This window comes from Molossus molossus, unplaced genomic scaffold (assembly GCF_014108415.1).
Source record: "Molossus molossus isolate mMolMol1 unplaced genomic scaffold, mMolMol1.p scaffold_m16_p_11, whole genome shotgun sequence".
Taxonomy (NCBI): domain Eukaryota; kingdom Metazoa; phylum Chordata; class Mammalia; order Chiroptera; family Molossidae; genus Molossus; species Molossus molossus.
The window spans coordinates 61,278,522-61,284,521 of NW_023425346.1; positions in this window are offsets into that span (position 1 = coordinate 61,278,522).

Below are 6,000 nucleotides of genomic sequence, written 5' to 3' on the forward strand. Positions count from 1 at the left end.
CTAAGTAGAGCATTATACATAATTTGAATAATTGATATGATATATCTTTCAGTGAAATGATTAACAACCAATATTATTTCAAATGTTATTTCTATGTTACTTCAAGTTCTATAGATTTTACATAATTATAAAGGGCATGAGGTTTTCATAAAACGTTGTAAGATATAATTTTGGTAGTAACAGTTTTCCTTGACACCAGTATTTAATTCAGAGAATGAGGTCAAGGCAATAAATAGAGATGCTTATAAACTTGGAAGGAGAAAAGATCATTTAAGTTTTGTGTATATGTATGTATGTATTTCATCTAAGTTTTAAACATAAAGTGGTTTATAACCACATGCTTGTTATAAACTGGACACTTCAAAGTTCAGTGTGAAATCAGCAGTATACTCAGCACAGGTGACAGGGAACAAAGTTATGCAGGAGAAAGGTGAACAAGAAAATCAGGAAGCAGTAAAAATAATGATTAAGGTCAGGTGGTAACAGTAAAATGAAGAAACTTGAATCTTATAGAAAAGATTACGGGCAGCTATAAAAGGAGCATTTGAAATAGGAAATGATGTAAGAGACAATTTTAGTATAGTTAAAGGAGGTGGCAGCTATGGGTGTGAAGAGAAAGGATTAATTTTAAATGTGTCCCAGAAATAAGAGAAATAGTTTTTGAGGAGTGAGGGAAGAATAATGAGTACAACCCAGTTGAGTGCTGTATGACTGTGTCAAACAAGAGTCTACCTGCAGTATTATGTCCATTTTTGGTCACCGTACTTTCATAGAAGCATTGATGAACCAAAGGTCATTCGAGACACCAGGGTGGTGAGGGATGGCAGCTCTCTTCAGCTATCTGTGGGTCTGCCATAAGGAAGGAAGATTATGCATGGCTCTACATTGTTAAAAAGAAAGTAATAGACCCAAGGAAAGTTAGAAGGAAGCAGATTTTGCTTAATAGAATGTTCTAACAATTAGATGTGCCCCTGTAACAGAAAGCTACTATAATGTTATCTTTGCAAGTATATTTAAGCAGAGAATATTCAATGACCCAACTAAATAGTCGAATACTGTAGTATCTTTTACTTTCTAAGGTCCTTTCTGACTGGAGGAACATTTGTAGTCAGTGAACTCAGGTCCTCACAGGCATGATGCTGCACCCTGATTTTTACCTGGGGTCTGCTTTCCCAGCACTCCCATCTGCCAGGAGGAAAGGAAGCCAGACACTCTTGTTATGACCATCATTTTGGCACTTTCCATTGGCTAGTGCATTCAGTGTCAGCTACTGCTTTTTACTTCTCCTTAGTTGTTATTAATTCTGGGTCCCCAAACAAAGTTTCTGAAGACCTTTTTTCCCTCTTGTTAATTATAACATGATATCAGTAAGGATCAAGCAGAAAACAGAAAAACAGTCAAACTGAGTATTTGAGAAGGGTTTAATAAAGGAATGTTCACAAAGGTGTGAACAGTGTTTGTGGAAACCAGTAAGGAATGGTGCTGTACCCCCAAACTTGTGTTAGGGGAAGCCATTGCTATCCCAGGTCTGAAGATGGAGGGGCTAGAGCTGCTTCCAGACCCTGGAGAGAGTGGTTATATGGAGAGGACCACCTGAAGGGAGGGTTGGTAGCCAGTGCACAGCAAAAGAGCCAGGGGGAGAAATAACCCAACCTCACTCTGCTGCTGCTGGTGCCTCTCACTGCCAAACCCGACTGTGAGTTGGATATGAAGGGAGACAGCTGACATCTATAAAGGCCAGCCTCCTGGGGCACAGGGCAGGTGGGAGCTGAGAAGACAGTAAGTCCAAATGGGCTAATGGAAGAAACCAAACAAAGTGAATTTCTCCCTAAGGAATAGCTGGTGCTTAGGCAATCTTTGTACTATTAGGAATGTGGCAGTGTATCTTGGAAGAGCTCAGGGCCTCAACACTCTACTAGCCACACTGAGCTCAGACTTGCGAGGGTCACAGCTCTCTGCAGCGTTTTTCCTGATGGTCAGTGTTTAGTCCCCTCCACCTTCAAGGAAAGAACACAATAATTGTATAGAAAGGAGGACATATAGAAGTCCTTCATATTAGTCAGTTATTAGAGTTTCCCTACCTTGGAGCAGAAGAGAAACATCCAGACAGAAATGAAGTTTTACTACGAAGTAATCAAAGCTTAAGCTTGGGGTTCCATACTTGCTTGGGTCTCTGTGAGCACCTGAAATTGCTGTAGAACATCCTAAAGTAGGGAGAGAAGTCCCATTGTATTTCTGTGGAAGCATTTCTAGTAACTTGCCCAGAGATGTATCAAAAAAGGACTTAGACTTCCAAGGCTCCAGTAATTTGCCATGAATCCTTTTTTATCCTTAATAAATATTCCTTTTTGTATCTAAATTTATCATTTATATTCTTTTACTTTAAAAGGATCAACCAGATAATATAAGCTTTAGCTCCCACAAAATCTGGATCCATTTTACCTATGTGGACTTGTTTGTTATTAAACTAGGTGAGCAGTCAGTTTATAATGTAAGGGTGTGGATGCTTTGGTATGGAGACTTAAATGGACTTTGTATGGCAGCATGTGGAAAGTTTATGCATACGAGAGAATAAGCACATGTGCAGGTGTTATCTCTGGATAAAAGAATGGCTCCTATCCACTAGCAAACAAGCATGGAGGAATCAAAGTTTACCTCTGGCTGCTGCTCCCTCTCTCTCCTTTACATTAGTGTTCCCTGAACACACACTTTATGTGAGACACATCCACCTCTTAAACACATGTAGGGCTTTGACTCTCTTTAATCAACTTTGTTCCTCTTCCCTTTGCACCCTTCCTATCCTTAGAAACTGCCACCCTCAACTAAGATATTAATAACAACTTCATGGAAAATTCAAAGGACAATTTCCAGTGATGTCCTTGTAACCTTTGACGTGATACCTCACCAATGCACAGTTCTCCCTTCAGCTGTGATTAGCATGACTTCCTCAAAAGCTTGGCCATCAAACTCTGGCTTCCCTGGGATCATTTGCTTTGGGATTCTGTTTTACCACTTTCCTGTTTAAGGAAGTTACTTAATCATTTTTTCCTTGGATATAATATAGGAATCAGTGCCCTCCCATCAGATTAGGTCCTCCCTCTACTTAGATCCCATGTATTTTCCTTGAACCTTCTTTCTTCAGGTCAGTTTTCATGTTGTTGACATTTTTTGCTCTTTTTTTTTTTCTTTATTGACTTTAGAGAGAGAAGAAGGGAGAGGGAGAGAGAGATGGAAACATCGATGAGAGAGAACATCGATTGGCTGCCTCCTGCATGCCCTGCCACTGGGGATCTGGCCCACAACCTGGGCATGTGCCCTGACTAGGAATTGAACCACCGACCTCTTGGTGCATGGGTCAACGCTCAACCACTGAGCCACACCGGCCAGGCTTTTTGGCACCTTCTTTCTGCATTCTTCCACTCCCATCTCAATGTTCAGCCCATACTACTGAATTTTTTTCCATCTGGAGTATTGGAACAAACTCTTAGTCAGGTTCTCCCCTCCAGATCTAACCTTTTTTAAAAAATATATTTTTAGCCCTGGCCAGTTTGGCTCAGCGGTTAGATCATTGGCCCATGGTCTGGAGAGACCCGGGTTTGGTTCTCACTAAGGGCACATACCTCGGTTGTAGTTTGTCCCCGGCCCTGGTTGGGTCGTGTGGGTGGCAACCACTTGATGTGTCCCTTTTATGTCGATGTTTTTCTCTCTCTCCCTCCCTCCCACTCTATCTGAACAAAATATTTTTTAAAAATGTCCTCAGGTGAGGATGATATATATATATATTTTAGAGAAAGAGAGAAACATCAAGATTGATTGGTTGCCCCTGTGCACCCCACACTGGGGATTGAGCCTACAACCCAGGCATATACCGTCCGGAAATCGAACCAGTGACCTCTTGGTGCATGGGTCGATGTCCAACCACCAAGCCACACTGACCAGGCCAGATATAACCTTCTTTAAACACTGCTCAAAGTGACTATAAACACAGGCATATCCAACCATTCATCTGACATACCACTCCACTCCTTAAGACTCTGTGGTAGCCTTCCAAAACCCATGAAACACATCTAAACTGTTTTCCAGGAGTCACATCCCTGCCTCATTTAAGATTCATTTGCTTGCCCTGGCCGGTTTGGTTCAGCAGATAGAGCATCGACCTGTGGTCCAGAGGGACCCAGGTTTGGTTCACGTTAAGGGCAGGTACCTCTGTTGGAGTTTGTCCCTGGCCCTGGTTGGGTTGTGCAGGTGGCAGCCACTCGATGTGTCCCTTTCACATTGATGTTTCTCCCTCTCTCTCTCTCTCTCTCTTCCTCTCTCTCCCTCCCACTCTATCTGAACAAAAAATGGAAAAATGTCCTCAGGTGAGGATTAAAAAGAAAAAGATTCATTTGCTCAAAAATACTTTTGTCCAATTTCATCTCTACTTTTTCTAAAGCTGCATGATGCATCTCTAGCTGCTCCTTTGTGTCACTTAATATGTGCTATACCTCATTCTATGTATTTAATTTTACCTCAATTAACACATAGCAACTATATGAAGTAGGTGGTGTTATTAGCCCTATTTCGTGGATGAGGAAGTTGAGCCTTAGGGTGAGTAAATTGCCCAAGGTTATAGAATTGGTAAGGGCTTCAGTAGTGTTTGAACCAAGGTGTCTCTGATCTCAGAGTCCATGCTCTTAACCACTGTGCCAGTGTTTTTCAGTGTTTCAGGGTCATCTGGGGTGCCTGTTTAAAGTGCAGATTTCTGGGTCTCATCCCGTATCTATTTAAATTATGAAGAGGGATCAGTCAAATGAAGATCTACTGAAGGAATAGTCTTGGCAGAGAGAACAGCAACTGCTAAGATAGAAATAAGCAATGATCAGAATGAAGGCCAGTAAGGTTGGAACACAATGAGACCAGAGAGGTTGAGGAGGCCATACCGTGAGGATGGGGAGGCTTTGGATATTTCATTTAGTTAGACAGGAAGTTCTAGAACAGTTGTAAGCAGACAAATAATAAGCCCTGCCTTACATTTTAACAGATGGCTGCTGCCCACCAAAGAGTTGTGGAGTTGTGGACTTGATGCAGGGAAGCAGCTACCCAGGTGGGCATCCCCTTACATTGAGAGAGGCCATGGATGAATTCTTGCCATTGCAATGTGAGCAGGAGTGATTTATGCATCACTCTAGGGCAAATGTATCAAAAGAGCAGATGTGCTTGCTTCACTCTTTCTTTTCCCTTCTATCAGCTAGATGGATGTTAACTTCATGTATTGAAAATAACTGGGCTTTGCTCTGGCCAGTTTGGCTCAGCAGTTAGAGCATCAACCTGGGGTCCAGAGAGACCGGGTTCGGTTTCCGTAAGGGCATGTACCTTGGTTGAAGTTTGTCCCTGGCCCTGGTTGGGATGTGCGGGTGGTAGCCACTCGATGTGTCCCTTTCACGTCGATGTTTCTCTGTATCTCTCTTCCTGTCTCTCCCTGCTACTCTATCTGAACAAAACCTGGAAAAGTGTCCTTGGGTGAGGATAAAGAAAAGAAAATAACTGGGCTTTGAACCTCAGAGGTAGAGAGGAGGGGGGACAGGAAGAGATAAACCAAAGAATTTATATGCATATATGCATAACCAATGGATACAGACAGTAGTGGGGTGGAGGCAGGAGTGGGGAGGAGGGGGTCAATGGGGGAAAAGTGGGGGACATCTGTAATACTTTTAACAATAAAGATAAATTTAAAAAGAAAAGAAAAGAACTAGACTTTGGTCCTGCCCAGGTAGCTCAATTGATTCGAGCATCGACCCAATACACCAACATTGTGGGTTTGATCCCCAGTCAGGGCACATACAAGAATCAACCAACAAATGCATAAATAAGTTGATGTTTTTCTTTTTCTGTTTTACTCTCTCTCTCTCTCTAAAATAAATCAATCAATAAAACTTTCAAAAAGAAAATAACTGGACTTTGCCCTGTCCCAGCATGGCACTGACAAGAAACCCCTATAAGAAAACTATTAGGTGAACA